General features: G+C 34.1%; 2 long non-coding RNA genes across 2 annotated transcripts; both read left to right on the top strand.

The window, feature by feature from the left end:
- Nucleotides 1-7,591: 7,591 nt before the first annotated feature.
- LOC139886316 (uncharacterized) lies at nucleotides 7,592-8,197 on the top strand. Its single transcript, XR_011772399.1, has 3 exons — nucleotides 7,592-7,790; nucleotides 7,885-7,955; nucleotides 8,040-8,197. It is a non-coding gene; the product is annotated as an uncharacterized lncRNA (long non-coding RNA).
- A 447-nt stretch (nucleotides 8,198-8,644) lies between these two features.
- Nucleotides 8,645-15,317, top strand: LOC139886315 (uncharacterized). The gene is made up of 4 exons (XR_011772398.1): nucleotides 8,645-8,848; nucleotides 14,107-14,431; nucleotides 14,507-14,590; nucleotides 14,955-15,317. It is a non-coding gene; the product is annotated as an uncharacterized lncRNA (long non-coding RNA).
- The last annotated feature ends 3,962 nt before the right edge of the window (nucleotides 15,318-19,279 follow it).

The following is a 19,279-nucleotide window of genomic DNA, read 5'->3' on the forward strand; positions in this document are numbered from 1 at the left end:
ATTATATATTAAACTATATATGAATTGTTGAACTATTAATTGTGGACTACTAACTGTACACTAATAACATTGGACAATTAAAATGAATTAAAATATTAATTATAACATATGAAACTAAACATTTCTTCAAGTTTGCCACTTGATTTCATCTTAAACCTCGTTTGTATCTTGACGATTACAAACTGCATTCAAGACTTTCATGATTCTTGAAAACACCTCAATCGAGAGGATGAACCAACCGCACTTCATCTACGGAAGAAAAGATTGATGCACATAGTTATGCACCTGAAAAAACTCTCGGAACCTGAGTAAACGTTTAACACGTATCTGTGCTAGCTCCTTTGGCGTTGTTATTACCGAAAACAGCTTTGTAATCCATTTTCAAAATTAGCCAATTTTGTCACAACTCCAGCAAATCAACTTCATTTTTTTTCCAGATAAACCTTATTATAAAGATTACCCTTCTATCATTGTTACTAGGGAACCTTTTATATTCCACCATATTACCAGCAGACGTACCAGCAACCTCGTTGCTCCTTGGCTTAAATCTCTCCGACAAATCACTATATTTATCTATTAAAGTCTTATCATGAACTCATCCGCATTTTGTAACGAGAAATGTCATATCAATTACCGGGAATTAGCAATCAGTATTTTGAAATTTCACAGCATGTCTACATCAACAGTTATATGTATACATATAACATTTATCTCTTAGAATTATGATCTTCCATTCTGAAACTCTGAAAAGCACCCAGTCTACGAATCATTTACTCCAAATTTTAAAAAATTTCTGATTGTAAATGATGTTAACAGCCAAAAGTTTGATGATAAAGAATGAAGTGTTGGAAACACTCAATGGAAAATTTACACTGAAAACCGGATTGAGCAAACTATGAAAGAGACTGTGGACAAATTACAAAGACTAAACCTGCCTTCAAAGAATCCAAACGATTCAGTATCTGCTGAAGTCATTAATGAATACCTTGCTACTGACTCTAAACTTTTACGGACAATCTTCATCATCATCCTTTGATATTAGAAATTCTAAGATATTATCGTATCTTTCATTATAAATATCCTCGATATTTCTAAAGATATTTTCATAAATATTCTTATCAAAAATCATTTATCTTCTCGCGTTGTCAGTATTACATCATAAAAGAAACTGTATAGTTTCTATATTCTGTTAACCTTCGAGTTTAAATTATGAATGTTTTTGAAGTAGTGTTGGGAACTGATGCATGAGTTAGTATAATATAATGACACTTGATCAACGTGATTATATTACAGTAAGTCATGCTGAGCTTCTAATGAAACATGATGATTCACAGAACATACCGTCATCATGTGTCATTTTACACGACTCTTACATTTTACTTAATCTCTAAACAAATCAAGAACATATTTTCTTGATAGTTCTATTTTTCCGTAACTTCTGGTAATTTAACCATTCAAGATCGTGCTATTACAATCTCTCTTAGAACATTAGCCAAGTTCATTCGAAACTTCATACTTACGAATTCTGGACCAATTTTCGCTTGACTTAAGATCGGAAAGAGAAAACAAAAGTATGGAACTCCAAAATATAAAGGAAATGAAGGGGGTGGATTTATAGAAAAATATCCGACAAAGCAATCGAAACAGATTATTGCATTTAACTAAAGAAGATCTTAAATTCCTTAATTTCTGAAGAATCAAATCTTATTACAAAGATTTTCTCTAAATTCCTTGAAATCCGGAAAATCAACTGTGACTACGTCACTGGTTAAGACGAATCTGCATTTACTTATTTCACTCTTTAGTGATAACTTTACTCGTACTCTTTACGAGATCAAATTGATTTATCTATATTACTTGATGATGATAAAACTCTAATTTTCAGCTCGTATGCGTCATGAAAACATACTTATTGTCAACCATTACCATCTCAATCAAATTTCGGGACGAAATTTCTTTAACGGGTAGGTACTGCTATTACAATCTCTCTTAATCTTAATCTTTAGTTGAATGAGTTATTGCAGGGGCATAGCTATGTAGAGCCCAGGGTGGGCACGGGACACCACTGAAATACGCGATGTAGTGGAAATTTTTTTGGGTTTTTAACTTGCGACACTAATGGATAGTGTAAATTTTTTTTAGTGACACCACTGAAATAAGACATCTAGTAGAAATTTTTTTGAGTTTTAACCGGTGACACTACTGACCACCAATCCTGGCTCCGCCCCTGAGTTATTGAATTTTTTTTTGTTAGATTCATTACGGGTAAAATGGTGTAATAGAAAACATATAGTTTTGTGACAATCGTTGATATGTGTATTGTAACTATAAAATATTTAAATATTGTTTAACAAATATACAAAAATCATGTGTTACTGTAAAAGATTTTCCCCACTAATGCGGCATAATTTTTTGTTCGTTTTGAACAAATGGAATTTGGATTATAAATTTTTATATGATTATTTGCATAGTCTTTAATTAACGTTGATGTAACACCTTGAGATTTGAGTTATTATTTTAAAATTTTTTATCGATGGAGATGCAAACGGGATGTTTCAAGATATATAATTTTATACTAGTGAAATAACCCGTGAAAATACGGGTTTGTTTAAACGAAACAGATATGTTTTACGTATTAAGTGCATGTAAATGTTAGTGTCATTTAGTTTATTGCTCCGTGGAACCACGAATTACGACTAAGAAACTTGTCGTTGATTTTACAAACATAAAGTTCGTTCAAAGTTGGATATATATATTTATATTTTTAATAATAATAAATGCCTTTTAAATTATTTTAGAAAAATAAAATTACAATTTAAGAGAGATTAATATTTTCTTTTATAAAAGATTTTGTATTATTTTTTAAATTAAATTAATAATTATGACATCTTTATCATAAAAATTAAGTTTAGTGATGACATCATCATTTTAGAGGTTTATTAGACTATATATAGATAACCCAAGTTGTTATTTTGGTAAATTAAACTAGTCCGGACCGGTCCGCGCGTTGCGGCGGGGGCTTTTTGCCTGCGTATTCATATTTAACGTAGCGTTGTGTATTTACAGAGGGGAACACAGCCCATGTGTTAAGCGCCGTTTTAGATGTCGTTGTGTTAAGCGTTTTTTAAAAGTATCCGTTTCGAACATAGTTAGTTTTGTTTTGTTCAATAAATTTTTTCGAGTGTAACGGTGCTGTCGGAAAAATTTAACTCCCGGCGAACAGAAAGATACGGGTTGTTGTTGTGTTTAGCGTTTTTTTAAAAAGTGTCCGTTTTGGACGTGGTTAGTTTCGTTTTGTTCTTAAAATTATTTCGAGTCTGACGCTGCCGTCGAAAAAATTTAACTCGTAGCGAGCGGAAAGATACGGGTTATCGTTGTGTTTAGCGTTTTTTTGAGAAGTGTCCGTTTCGCGTATAGTTAGTCCCGTTGGTTTCATAAGATTTTTTCGAGTTGAACGGTGGTCCTTGAAAAATTTAACTCGCACCGAGCGAGAAGATAGGTCCCGTTATAAATTCTGGTGGAATTATTTTCTTTTATTTTAATAAAATTATTATATAGTTACACTTGTACCCCTGAAAAAATGTAAATTTGAGGGGTCGTTGTGTAAATATGATCGAAGTTGAGGGATCGTTTGTAATGTGAACGCGAAATCAAAACGACAGTCCGATATAACTGAAATGACGACGTTTCCCATCACTTTTAGTATGTAAGGGTTGTTAATTAATTAATTATACGGAGTAAATTCTTTTAAATAATTGTGACTAGAGCTTTGGTTGTCAAGTTACAAGGAGTTAGGCGCTGTTTTTGTAAGTTTCAATACATAAGGGACTAGAGCTGCAAATCTGTAAAATGAAACTAGAAGCTGAAATTTGGTGAGACGACTGTGATGGTGATTGAGCAAGCGAGAAGTTTTGATTTTTAGAGAAATTGGAACCTGAATCTTAGTGCAAGATCAATTAAAGTGTTAGACAACACAAAGGAAGTGAAGAATCTGCAGGAACTCGCCATCATCATCTCCATCTTCAACTCCCTTTTGGTAAGAACCCTAATTTTGTATTTTCTTAAGCGGGGTTTTGTAAATTGGGTGATTTTGAGTAATTTGGGGCTCGTTCATGTATGATTAAAGAGTTTTAAAGTTTTAAGAGTTAGCCTTGATTTATGATGATCCTGATTTAAAATGAAGAAATCACAAACTGGTTAAATTGTGACTTGTAGAGATGAAATTTGTTAGTGAAACATATACTTAAAGCTGACAATTTACCTAAGCATGATTTTGTTTAGGGTTTTATGAATTGGTTGGTGAAAATAGTGTAAATGTATGTCAAAAGCAGTCCATAACGATGTTGCTAAGCAAAGATTATTTGCATCGGGGATACAAACGGGACTCGAAATGCATCGGGGATGTATTAGAGTTTTCATTTGGAGTGGGGGACGCATATGATGAGTTATTTGCACCGTGGATGCAAACTGGAGTCGAAATGCATTGGGATTTATAGAGCTTTCATTTGGCGCCGGGGACGCATATGATGAGTTATATGCATCGGGACCCAAAATGCATGAAGATGTATCAGAGTTTCCCATTTTGGCGTTGGAGGCGCGTTGAGTTATTTGCATCGGGAATGCAAATGGGGCTCGAAATGCATCGTTGATGTATTAGAGTTTTCATTTTGCGCCGGGGACGCATATGACGAGTTATTTGCACTAGAGATGTAAACATGGCTCGAAATGCATCGTGGATGTATTAGAGTTTGCATTGGGCGTCATGGACACATATGATGGGTTATTTGCATTAGGGATGCAACGTGAGGCCCATTTGGGTAACGAGAGGCATACGAGGTTTGATTGTTGAGGTTTGATAGTTTTTATTTTTATTGTTGTTGTTGATGTTGATATTGTTATTTTTATGATGATGTTGATATATATACGTATTTATACGTATTACGTATATATACGTATATACGTATATATATATATATATATATATATATATATATATATATATATATATATATATATATATATATATATTCATTAAGCTTTGGCTTACCTTTTAGTTGTTGCCTCTTTTATAGGTGCGTGATTGGATATGAGCAGAGTAAGCTAGACGATTAGCTTATGGCTATAGAGATATGCCTTTGGACATAGACTTAGATGGTCTTGTGATGAGTAGTTTATGGTCGTGGACTTGACTCGATGATTTGCCTAGTGCTTTAGACACATGTTAGCGTTTGAGGATTTGTAGAATCCCGAGATCACGCTCTTGATGCGTTTTTGGTCATTGTATCAAATTAAGTGGGTCTAGTCATTGTTTGAAAATGAGATTGTCGGGATTGATTGTTATGTTGTTGAGTACATATTTGCACATTTTCAGGTCGTTCGAACATGTTTTCGAGAAGGAAATCGCTTACGGGTTAAAAGTGTCAAAATGGGTCAAAAGGCAAGTGAATGTTTCAAATGGGACAGAGAAGCTTCGCAAGAGTGAGGGGGTGTGAAAAAAATTCTGTCATTTTTCGAGCGCCGGGTTGTGATCGAGTCTGCTAATTGTTTCAGTATCTTTTTGAAAGTAATCTTAAGTAATTACTAATCCAATGTTGAGTAGTTTATATATCCTTTGAAAGCAATGCAATTTTTGACGACTTTTCCTTTATTTATTTATCTTATATACTAGGGTTAAGGCTACTCAAGAGCCATATACTTTTTGTTTTGTCCCGATGTAGTCCATATACCCAAAAAAATACTATTATAGGCCATAGGCCATAAACTTTAAAAAAATATGTTAATGTAAACCGTTGACCTGATAAATAAAGTTGATCGATTTTGTAGGTTGATCTTCAAAAAAGTATAATTTTTTTTTCCAATGTAAGCTTTATACAAAAAAAAAAGTACTAATGTAGTTCACATACTTTCAAAAAGTATATCGATGTAGGTCACATATTTTTAAAAAGTGTATCGATGTAAACAAAAGGTAACCTGTTTAGCCGGTAACAAGTTACCTTTTGTTTACATCAATACACTTTTTCAAAATTTATGACCTATAATAGTATTTTTTTGATTATATGAACTACATCGGGACAAACAAAAAAGTATATGGCCTTTAATTAGCTCAGTATATACAAAAACACCTCCAGATTTCTGTCGTTCTATTCATTAAAAAGCCCAAAACAACATTCTCCACCTAAAAGCGTGTGCTCTTAATCCTTCAAACCCTAGCTGCATCCAGATGTTCTCCACCTAATTACGCCAAAATTCTCCACTTAATTCTCTCCTTCTTTCTCCTTTTTTTCTTCTTGATCAGTTTTTCACGCCCCAATTTCTATTCTAATCCAATTCTGTAGCATTGAATCATGTGGTCACGTTTAAAGTTACGATTTCCATTTAATTGTCGTTCGCCATCAACATCGCAAATTGGGGTGCAAAGTGTTTGAATCGTTTGTCTCACAAGAATGAATTAGGTTTCAATGAGCTTGAGAGGAAAGGTTTTTTTAATTGATTGGAGAAACGATTTTGTTCAAACACAACCCAAAATTACCGTCGTCTGCTGCTGTTAATAAAGGTCGCCGCATATTTTCAGGTATGATAGTTAGCTATTTTGTTTTTTTATTGATTGTGTTGTTGTATTTGTTAAGTTGACTGTCGTTTTGTTTGTTTTGTGTTACTCACACACGATTTGTGTTGTCTAAAGGTAATTGAGGCGTTTCTTCTTGATGTTTTTATTTTGGTAACATTGTGCTTTGTATATTTTTGTTTTGTTTTTTTATGGATTCTGATTGTGGCGATGATTAATTGATGTATTTGCTTCAACTGTGATTTTGTTAGGATTCCTTTTAGGATTTTGTGTTATCTTTGTAAGTGCACACCACCTATTTGTTATAATCACTCAATCAATCGTTGGCTTTGTACCTCTATTTTTGGTAGATTGTTTCTTATATTACAGTGATAGAAGCATGTGTATGATTAAGTGTATAGCACACCACTAAGTTCCATGTTCAAACTTACGATAAATCGTACATAATTGGGTGTTTTCATGGAGTATAAAAGCGTGTTTTTGTTCTATATTCTTATGTGTATCTTTTCGTTAGTTTCTTCAATAATGAAATCCCTAAAAGTTGGTTAAACCTGTACATATTATGGAACTAGAATAACCGATGGTGTAAAACGTATATATATAAAGTGACACATGATTCGAGTAATTTAATATGAATATTGATTGATCATCATGTGTTTGCAGATTATGTGAGATAGGCCATAAATCAATATTTATATCATATGTATAAAAGGATTGGACAGTATGTTCAACAATTGTCATAAGCCTACATTGGAGTAATATTAGTCAAACTAGATTGAATAAGTATATGAATGCTACACCCCTATAAATGGGTTGAATCAGTGGCGAAACTAGGATTTTTTCCCCGGGGGGGGGGGGGGGGGTGGGTGGGGGAATCCAAACCGTAGTAATTTTTTTGGGCAAAATTTGAAGATTTTGGGGCAAAAGTTGGAGAATTTTGGGCAAAATTTGAAGGTTTTGAGGCAAAATATGTAGGTTTTGGGGCAAAAAAAAAAAAAAATCCACCGGGAGCAAAGTTGAAAAACCCAAAAATTTTACACTGAAAATAAAAAAATTCCACTGTGGGCGGCCGCCCCCTGCCCCTACACACTTTCGCCCCTGGGTTGAATGTGAAGAATTAGAAGCAGATACTCTTGATCTGTGTGGTATGATGATTGTCTGTTGTAAGGAACAACATCACATGCGGTGGAACTCTTGCCACTTCAAGAGCGATGTGTTACAAGTGGTACTTTTTTAGCGGCCTTTGGTTACGTTTGTATTATGTGGTAAATCGGCTTTGTTTTTCTAACTTCAGCTTACGTTAACATATGCAATTATAGATGGTGTTTTCGTTGCTCCCTTTCGACAATCTGTACACACGTCATATTCGACAAACATTGTATACCATCATGTGAGTTCCCTTTTGCAGTTATTTATTAGCAAAATATATAGGTAGGCAAACTCCATAGCTACAATTAATTTGTTCGATTTGCAGTACATTATCGGTCAAGTTGCCATGGTCTTATACTTGGATGCTTTCAATGTTAGGAGTTCCTATTATACTCATGTGTATATAGATCCTTGGTCCGGTTTCGCCAACATATTATCGAATGTTGGGAAGCGTCAGCAAGGTGATATGAGGTATGTGTCATGTACATATATTGCGCTTCATAAGATTATGTGTTAAAATGTTCAATTTTCATGTTTTGACCCTCCACCATCTGTTCTTTTTTATTAGAGAAAGTACAAGTAGTCTCTTTTCTACTTGATATTTGATTTGCTGATTGTAATTACGAATAAACTATAATTACAAAAAAATAAAGTTGATGTTATGATATATGGAGTAAAAGTCAAATATGGATGATAATTCTGTTTACATACGCATGCAGAGGAATAGTTATATGCATAGTAAAATTATGAATTATTGATTACTATTTCACCTACTCTATAATTGAAGATGAAAACGAGTAATGTACAGTTAAGTTTTAGTATTATAAATACTCACTCAATTGTAAGGATATGTACACCATTCTTGAATAAGAATTTACTCTCTTCTTTCTTCTTTCACATAAATTGAAAATAGGCCACTAAAGGTAGTTATAAGCCTACTGAATTATAACACGTTATCAGCACGAGGAGCTTCGTATAATCAAGGTTGTCCAGACAATCACAAGTCACTAATTAAAGGACTAAAGTTGCAGTTCATTCCGCTGAAGATGTAGCAGAAAAATTTAGAGATTGAGACGCCATTGAAGTAGTACGTGTTAATTCCGGACATGATTATAGTCTCACCTGAATCAGATAGTAAGCATATCTATTATCCATTCTTCATAAATAAAGCTTATATCTACAATTAACAAATTTGACAGTTTTTGTTCAAAAGATTTCAAGATCAATTAACAAAATTGTTTTATTTTTAAGGATTTCACACCATAACACGATTCATGAAATCCATATCCAAACTATGATTAAAATAAGAAAAATTTGTAGAGAAAGATATATGCCCAAAGTTCAAATAAAGCAATTTAAAGGTTTAGATATGTATATTAGGTGATATCTTTTATGTACTGCGGATTGTATCTTGTTTGCAGGTAATATAATTTGATTATCTTGCTGAAATATAACTCATTATTTGTGTATCTTATTTGAAGTTTTAGTATGAATCCTGCTGAAATACAACATTAATTAAATGGTAAAGACCTATGTATTGCAGATAGTGGTAACATACACACTATGATCAAATCTAAGAAATATTTCATTGATTAAATCAACTGAAGGAATTATAAATACTATATCAGGTATTGCAAACTTGATAAAATGAACGAGAAAGGCAAAATTCATGTTACTAAATGGTACGATTTTTCTGATAAATAATGTCTTGTTTTCTCTCAAATCAAAAAGAAATTTGTTAAGTTTCTCTGATATATATATCATAATGGATATAATTATCATTCAATGATAACAGAAAATGAGAAATATCTATGTAGCACCGAAAAGCGCATATGATTAAAAGCGCATATGATAAAAAGCGCATATGATGAAAAGCGCAGCGCATATGATTAAAAGCGCATATGATAAAAGCGCATATGATGAAAACCGCAGCGCATATGGTTAAAAGCGCAGCGCATATGATTAAAAGCGCATATGATGAAAAGTGCATATGATGAAAAGCGCAGCGCATATGATTAAAAGCGCACATGGTGATTAATGAAAAAGCACATATGGTGATTAATGAAAAGCACATATGGTGATTAATGAAAAGAATATTGAGAAAGAATCACCAATGTTTCTTGAAAGAATTCAAGGTTATATATATGGACCAATTCATCCATCATATGGACCATTTTGATATTTCATGGTTCTAATAGACGCATCTAGCGGATGGTCTCATGTTTGTGTGTTATCAAGCCGTAATATGGCATTTGCAAAGTTTCTTGCATAAATTATTAAATTGAGAACACATTATTCTGATTACACCATTAAAAGGGTGAGAATTGATAATGCTGGTGAGTTAACATCTCATGCATTTAATGATTATTATATATCTATAGGGATTGTTGTTGAACATCTTATTGCTCATGTGCATACAAAAATTGGTTTAGCTTAATCAATAATTGAATGCTTGCAGCTAATAGCTAGACCATTGAAAATGAGTACAAAAATCCCAATATTTATATGGGGTCATGCTGCGACATTAATTCGCATTATACCAAGTGCAACTCATAAATATTCTCCCCTACAATTTGATTTTGGTCGAGAGCCAAATATTTTTCACCTTAGAACATTTGGTTGTACAGTGTATGTTCTAGTTGTACCATCACAACGCATTAAAATGGGTCCTCAAAGGAGGATGGGAATGTATGTTGGATATAAAACATCTTCAATCATAAGATATATTGAACACATGACGGGTGATATTATTACAGCATATTTTGCTGATTGTCATTTTAATGAAATATTGTTCCCTAGATTAAGGGAAGAAATGAAATATAAATAAAATGATGTTTCATGGTGTGAACATCAATTAAGGTATGTTGATCCTCGCACAAAAGAATGCGAAAAGAAAGTTCAAAAATAATGCATATGCAAGAACTTGCAAATCGATTACTTTATGCATTTAAAGATACAAAAAGAGTGACTAAATCATATATAATATCAGGAAATGCTCCAGCTCGAATTGAAATTCCGAAAGCTGGCAATAATGTCACTCATGAGTCTTTGCCACGTCTGAAACGTGGAAGACCAATTTCTTCCAAAGATACAAAAAATCCTTGAAAAGGAAAATCAGCTGATAATGAGGTAAAAGAAAGTGTTCAAGAAGAACCATAAATCAATATTCCTTCTGCAGAGGATATTGATAAATGTAAATACATAAATTGCGATAAATTATGCAATATTATGGAACTGAAATGAAATGAAAAATCTTGATGAGATATTTTCATATAATATTACAATGACATCATGAATAAAGATGATGATTTAGAACCAAAATCTGTCATTGAATATCAAAATAGACATGATTGAGCTCAATGGAAAGGAGCAATACGAGCTGAATTAGAATCGCTCAATAAAAGAAAAGTTTTCGGATTAATCGTTATCACTTTTAAGATGTGAAACGTATGGGATACAAATGAATTTTTATCCGAAAAAGAAATGTGCAAATGAAGTTACAAGGCAAAACTAGACTTGTAACTCAAGATTTCCCACAAAGACCAGAAATGAATTATGAGGGCAACTTATCCTCCTGTAATGGATACAATTACTTATTAGATACTTAATCAACCTGGTAGTTACTTAAATGCATCTCATGGATGTTGTTACTACTTATCTGTATGGATCACTTGATAGTGATATATATGAATATACCTGAAGGGTTTAAGGTATCATAAGCATCTAATGCAAAACCCAAGGGAATGTATTCCATTAAATCACAAAGATTTTTAAATGGGTTTATACAATCGGGACGTATGTGGTATAACCGATTAAATGACTACTTGATAAAAAAAAGGTATACATATAAACTTATTTGCACGTGTGTTTTATAAAACAATATTCGGATATGTGATCGTAGCTGTTTATATCAATTATTTTCAAAAAAAAAATCTATGAAGCCATTCAATTTCTAAAGGAAGATTTTGAAATAAAAAAAAAATCAAGTATTACGTTGATTTACATATTGAGCATATGACTAATGACTTACTTATACATCAAACAACTTATACCGAAAAAATTTTTAAAACATTTTAATATGGACAAGACAAAAACCATTAAGTACTCCTATGGTTGTTAGATCTCAATATTGATACTGATCCATTTCATCCTCTAGAAGATCATGAAGATCTTCTTGGTTCAGAAGTTCCATATTTTAGTGCAATTAGGGCTCTTATATATTTTACAAATTGTACAAGACCTGACATTTCTTTTGCAGTTAATTTGTTGGCAAGGTTCAGCTCAACCCCTATAAAAAGACATTGAAATGGGATCAAGCAGATATTTTGATACCCTTGAGGAACTGCTGATTTAAAATTATTTTATTCTAACGCTTCAAAACAAGATTTGGTTGATTATGTATATGCAGGTCATTCATCAAATCCTCATAAAGATAAATCTCAAACTCGGTATGTATTCCTAAATGGAGGTACCACAAAATCATGTTGTTCTTAAAACAAACACTTGTTGGAACATCATCAAATCATGACGAAGTGATTGCATTTTATGAAACTACTCGAAAATGTGTTTGGTTGAGATCAATGACACAAATCATTATTGATTCTTGTGGACTAGAACGCTATAAAAGACCAACAACTATCTTCACCAACAACTATATATGAAGATAATGCAGCTTGCATAATACAAATGAAAGAAGCGTATCAAAAGTGACAGAACAAAATATAAATGCTGACGAGGCGCCAAAGCCTACTACGATGAGGTTCTGCTCGCGTGTTTTCAAAACAAGTTTTAAGTTTGATGGAAAAGAATGGTATGTTGGTAAGACTCAAAAAAGACTGAACGGGAATAAGAATTGAAACAAGGGTTTGAGCAAACCATGAAGGAGACTGTAGACAAATCACAGGGGCTAAACTTGTACATAAAAGATTTAGATGATACAATTTCAGATGAACAAGATCTCGTAAAAGACAACCAGATTAAAATGAGATACGTTCAATCAAGAACTCTGCTGATCTTTATACCAAAGCACTGCCAACCGCTGTTTTTAGAACACACGTTCACAATATTGGCATGAGGCAAGTTCAAAAGATGTGACGACTCAGCGATGTCCACTTGAGGGGGAGTCAACTCTATGCTGCACTCTTTTTCCCTTGGCTAAAGTTTTTATCCCACTGGGTTTTTCTTTAGCAAGGTTTTTAACGAGGCAGTACTAGTTGATCTGTAACGAAACAAAATTATCATCCAAGGGGGAGTGTTATGATATATGGAGTAAAAGTCAAATATGGATGATAATTCTGTTTACATACGCATGCAGAGGAATAGTTATATGCATAGTAAAATTATGAATTATTGATTACTATTTCACCTACTCTATAATTGAAGATGAAAACGAGTAATGTACAGTTAAGTTTTAGTATTATAAATACTTACTCAATTGTAAGGATATGTACACCATTCTTGAATAAAAATTTACTCTCTTCTTTCTTCTTTCACATAAATTGAAAATAGGTCACTAAAGGTAGTTATAAGCCTACTGAATTATAACAGTTGAATCTTTGACAATTATTTAAGAGGTTGCATATATTACTATATTATCTAACACACAAAAATGGTGAATAGTAATCAGGGGTATTTTCGTCATTTTACCTTTTTTTAATTTTTTTTAAACTAACTTTCATTACACCAATAAAGCCCCCTACACTTTTTTCATAAATTCAAAACGGCCCCCCAAATAGGGGGTACACTGTCAAATAACCATTTTCATAAAAAATCTTAAATAAACTTCACCCAAATATTCAACGGCTCATATCTTCTCATTCGCAACGAGTTAAATTTTTCCGACCCCATCGTTAAACTCGAAATAATTTTAGGAACAAAATGTCACTAACTATACGCAAAACGGACGATTTTAAAAAAACGCTAAATATTTGAGGTACTTTTCATACATGTTGATTTTGCGTTAAATTTTTAAAAGTCGAAAATTTCATAGCGAAACGCGGAGATGCACATATATTGTTAATTTAAAATAACATTTAAATCTTTCGTGGGTTATACCTTTTAGTTGAACTCGAGTTGCGCTTCAACAACATCATCGTTAGCCACGAAATAATTTTACAAACTAAACGCAATAAAATACATTGAAAACCGAACCCTCGGCGCGAAGCGAGGGTTCGAAAACTAGTTAAAAGCATTGGGCGAATATTACCCCGTTATACCCATGGGTCAGTTTCCTTTCAGGCTTATTTTTTATATAATAAACTGCATGAAAAGTTATTTTTTATTTTATTTTTAATATCAAACACTTTCTGCATATCTTCATTATACAGTCAATTTTGTAAGTCAATTTGGTAGGTCAGCCAACAATTTTCTTAATATCGTCGTTTTGCACACAGTGTCAAACATAAGCGACGGAGAACCCAACCACATATTAGCAAAAAGGATGTTATTCTCGAATGAAGCAAACATGAACTATCACGAGCTCGAACATTTTAGAAACATACTGAGAATCAAGTGATCGAGTCAGCATACATGATCTCAAGGTTTTATTGTGAAAATAAAAAGAAGTGGCAGCAGACCATAAGTAATCACACTTTGTTACGCTTTGCGTTTGTCACAACATTCGACAGCATACCAGCAGAAAATTTTCAAGCAAGTACTTCGATTTTAACCCATACGACTACATAAGAGCACGGGTCGAACAAGGGCCATCTGCTACAGGTAATCATTCCTACAACCAGTTTATAAAAACATTACACAACCAATGATACTAACAATACCGTCGACAAACTATAGTGGATGCATACAAAGGGTTGGCCCCGTGAGACTAATCGGCACAAGCATCAAAACAAAGAGGATAATCGATCTCATAAGCCTCAGGTGAGAACATCTAACCGATAATCTGATTCTTAAACTGCTTAAACTGGACATGTAATCTGCATTGTTATGATTTACACTTCTAAGATGATAAGCTAGATGCCCTTAAACAGGACATCTAGCTTATCATCTTAGACCTTATATTTAGAACCTGTTCACTATTTTATGCAAATTATAGAATGTTCGATAATTATACTAGAAATATATTTATGCTTCGGTTCATTTACATTATCTATGCAACCACGCTTAGCATATTCAATAGCTAATGTGACACCAGATGGAACATAAAATGCTGTTTGCTTACCATTAAACAATAAGATATTATCCGATACTAACATTCTTACTGCTACCACATATAAATGTGCAGTCGCTACACAATATCTTTGGCACCAAGGAATGATCATGTTACTGACTTTGATATCACTACGTGCGAAAACATAGCGTAACAAAATCACCAATGTTCTACATGAGACGGAAGCCCTGAAACTACAAAAAAGAAAAAGGAGTAACAACCGCTAAAGCTAGCTGCATTGGCAACCTTATGTTTAAACTTCAAAACCGCAGTATATAAAACTGATATAAAAACGTTTTGTACTAGGACAGTAGCCAAATACATTATCTTTTGTTATGTAACTGTATTACTATAAGTCTATAACTGATGCAGCAAGATACGAGCACTCTAAAGATACATACATATAATGTTACTACTAAGACTGTTAGAAATATCTCGAAATGACAACGTTTAAAGCGCAGCAACGCGCGCCCCAAACCTTTTTCTTGTATCAAACCAACCAAAATAAAAAAGTGCGGGGAAAAATAAGAAAAAAGTGCTCTATAATTTACACTTGTTGGAACAAAAATGGAGGTAAGGATGTATGTTTCTTATTAATTTGTTAAATGCAATGTTTTGCAATTTGATTCGTAGAGCCAATGGCCCTAAATAGTACATTGGCTTGGCCCAATAAGTAGGGTCAAATGTTAAGATAAAGGCCCCTTCATTAGTTTCTTTTTTGATCCATGGGCCGGTTTTATATAACACTAATATGGACTGATAATACAATGTCACATGCTATGTTCCTGCCATAGACAAATGTATGAGTGTCGAAGTTAGGGTTATTTTGTATCCTTTAAAATAAAAGCATTATGGTAATATTTATCTACTTTTGATAAATGAAAATAATTAATGTTCTATAAGCTAACTAAAAGGGCCTCACCATCTTTATAACAACTGATATTCAGATTATATTTCAAAACCAGTATCGCATGTTGTGGATAATCGTTGAGATATTGATTATTGGTACAGTGGTGAAATTTAAAATTATGTGGAGGGGAGAAATTAATAACGACAAGATTGTAATTTTGGAGCGGACAAGTAGCATTAAAAAAATTGTACTCTTAAATAGTATAAATATTACATTAATCAAGTTTACGAACTCACATTTTAGGAGGGGCGGAAACCCTTTCAATCTATACTATCTTCCGCCTCTTTATTGACGGGGACATGACGAATAAATATGTAGTTTATGACATCACATGTTCTATTTCATCTTTATGTCTAGGTTATAGACTCGTGTTAAATTTTGATTTTTTAAAACTTTTTTTTTTGGTCCCTAAAATAACGAATGGAACCTTCATCGAATAATGAAGGACCTTAACAATTACAGACAAAACAACTCTCAAGGACTCGAAACAAGTTAACATCACAACCCGACGTTAACTCCAACCGAACCAAAATAGCTAAAACTAAACTAACAACCCAAGAGACCAACATACAAAGATTTCAAACAAATGTTTATAGACTAACGCCAACCATACTAGACAATCAAAAAACCAAAAAAACAACAAGAAAGATCAATTGTTTCAACCGGTTTTAGGAGGTCTTTTTCCGTTCTTTCATCCGGATGGTTTGTAAAACCCGTCAACTTTGTCGATGTGGATACCTTTGCCATTCCTGGAGATGATGTTGTGCGACATAACGTTAGATGAATTTCCACTAATTACAGACCCGGAGGAGCACGGAGGAATCAACCCTTGGTCCGATAACCCTTGAAAGAAACCAATATTAGGGTTATCCGATGAACAGATAGCATTTTCAATCCGTGAATCTAAGGTCCCGCTAGTGACATTTAAACGCTTCTTCTTCCTGTTAATTCGGCCAATTATTTGGGCCCAAAATCTGCAGCGTGAACCTCACCTAAAGGAGGCCCATTATCAACCATCAATGGGACCTCGTGAAGCCCATTACCCTCATTATTAACCTCAATGGGAGAAACAAAATCAATATCGACTACTTCAACGGGTGCACGATCACCAGAAGCATCAACATAATCATTGGAACGTGAAACACTATCATTACACCTAACCGAAGCAGTTTTCAATAAAGGAGATAACACAATACCTGACCCCATAACTTCACTAGAACCGATGCATCCAAACGGTAGATCGTTAACACCACTTGCATCCTCCTCAACGTCAATATCAACATCATCTTCTTCTGCCACAGTTTAAGGTTGATTGGTATCTACGACTTTATCGGTAGTCCTTTGAACCCCATTAACGACTAGTGCATCATTGACCATCCCGGCTTATTGATTGTAATAGGGATGCCCCGACATAATGATGGGGGAAATCATCAAACAACACACAATCAAAATCTGTATTCCCACCAAGTTAATAAACCCAAGCTTGACTAACCGAGAACACTTCATCTTCGAGATCCACTTCAACCACTTCATGAACGTGTTTTGCAACCGTGGTCTTCATAAAAGCAAACATCGACCCAACATTCTCGAGAGTACAAGAGGACTTAGCAACCTTAATAACCTCGCCAAATAAACTAGCCACTTTGGTTGCATTCTCGGTGGAAACGTACGACATCGGAATCCCTTTCATTTCTAGCCATGTAAAATGAAAAAATCGACTAGCAAGATCCTGAAAACGGGTCACGAGCACAAATTCTTCATTTTGAGCTGCAAGAATTCTGTTAAAACTCTCACCATCAGTGCATACTAAAATACACCCAAAGCGACCAAGTTTGGAAATGCAATTGATCGAAGCCTTATTCTTAAATAAAAAAGCTTGAAGTTTTAAATCCGAGAAAGGTAATGAGTCCCCCACCTGGAGAAAAAACGCGAGTTGATTCACTACGTTTGAATTCAGACCAACACGACACCGTAGCCTGGAAACCATAGAGTTACGGGTATGCCCGGGAGCTTTTCTGTTAGCCCGACGGATTGGCCATCCGAAAAATATGGGCGGTCTGAAAATTCTTGAACCATTCAAGGTTTCGACAGAAGTGGTAGCAAACGAAGATTCTGAGAAGGTAACGAAATGATACCTACGATTTGGCCAAAACTTAATTTTCGATCAAGGAACCAATTTTTCCAAATGTGGAGTCTATCATGTGTCGGGAACAAGGGCGATACTTTGCGGCATGCAACATTAATTTTTTCCTGCAAAATTCGCATCAATTTTCTTCAATTTTCACGCCTAATCTGTTTCATTGGGTCATCCAAATCGGTTAGTGGTGATGGGTAAGACGTCGGGTGGCAAGAAAAATAAAAACACGAACAAAACTCAACTTAGGGTTTTAAGAAGCCGGACAATCGGTGGGGAAGATGAGTCAGATTCGGGTAGTAGTGATGTTTCGATATCTAAACCACGTGAACCCAGGACGGTGTTGAACAATCAGCGGATGGATGAGGAGCTGAACATAGATGATGAAACAAGTGTGCAACATGTATTGATTATGGGGTCAACGATTAGTGATCAGTTTGTTGATCAAGTTAAAAACAATAACAATAATGAATATGATGGCATGTTGGTCAAGAATGACGGTCATAGTGGGCATTCGGAATTTAATGATGTTGATGAAGTTAACTAATATTTTTATGGCCACTAATTTGGATTATGTGGATGATTCCCTTAATAAGAATAAGACGAATAGTTGCAATAAAGGTAGGCAAGATGTGGCTAACAAAATTGATTTGGAGGATAAAATTAGTGTCCATTCTACTAATTCATGGTCTGATGATGAGGATCAGGTATTAAATTTCAAAGACTTTCCTCCGGTTCAGGTGGATCATGGTAGTCATATTAACTTTGCTCATGCTAGTCATGTTAATGAGGGGCAAACAATACTTAAAGGTGAGCAATAAAAAAAAAATGAATGACATGGTTGGAGTTAAAGAAGTGTCTCCTGTCCAAGCGGCTCATTCGGGTGGAAAGACTGGATCATCCTTGATGATGTAGCTTCTTTGCTTCCTAAATGGACAGTTAATTTCAGAAGAATGGAGCCAACAGGAGTGATAGAAGATGACATTGATGTCCTATTGCCAGTGGCATCCGTTGTTGAAGCTACGAATAGGTACTCTAATACACTATATGGTTACTTTCTTGGTAATAGAGTTGCTTATCCGGTGGTGCATAATTATGCAATGAATGCGTGGAAAAAGTTTGGGATAGAAAAGATTATGATGAATTCTAAGGGGTTCTTCTTCTTTAAATTTTCTACGAAAAAAGGTCTAATGGAGGTTATGGAACATGGTCCATGGATAATTAGAACGAACCCAATTATTCTCAATAAATGGTCTCCTAATGTTTCGTTGACAAAGGAAGATTTAACTAAGGTACCAATTTAGGTAAAGTTGCATGATGTCCCGCTAGTAGGGTATACGGAAGACGGTCTTAGTT

Source organism: Rutidosis leptorrhynchoides, chromosome 1 (genome assembly GCF_046630445.1).
Source record: "Rutidosis leptorrhynchoides isolate AG116_Rl617_1_P2 chromosome 1, CSIRO_AGI_Rlap_v1, whole genome shotgun sequence".
Taxonomy (NCBI): domain Eukaryota; kingdom Viridiplantae; phylum Streptophyta; class Magnoliopsida; order Asterales; family Asteraceae; genus Rutidosis; species Rutidosis leptorrhynchoides.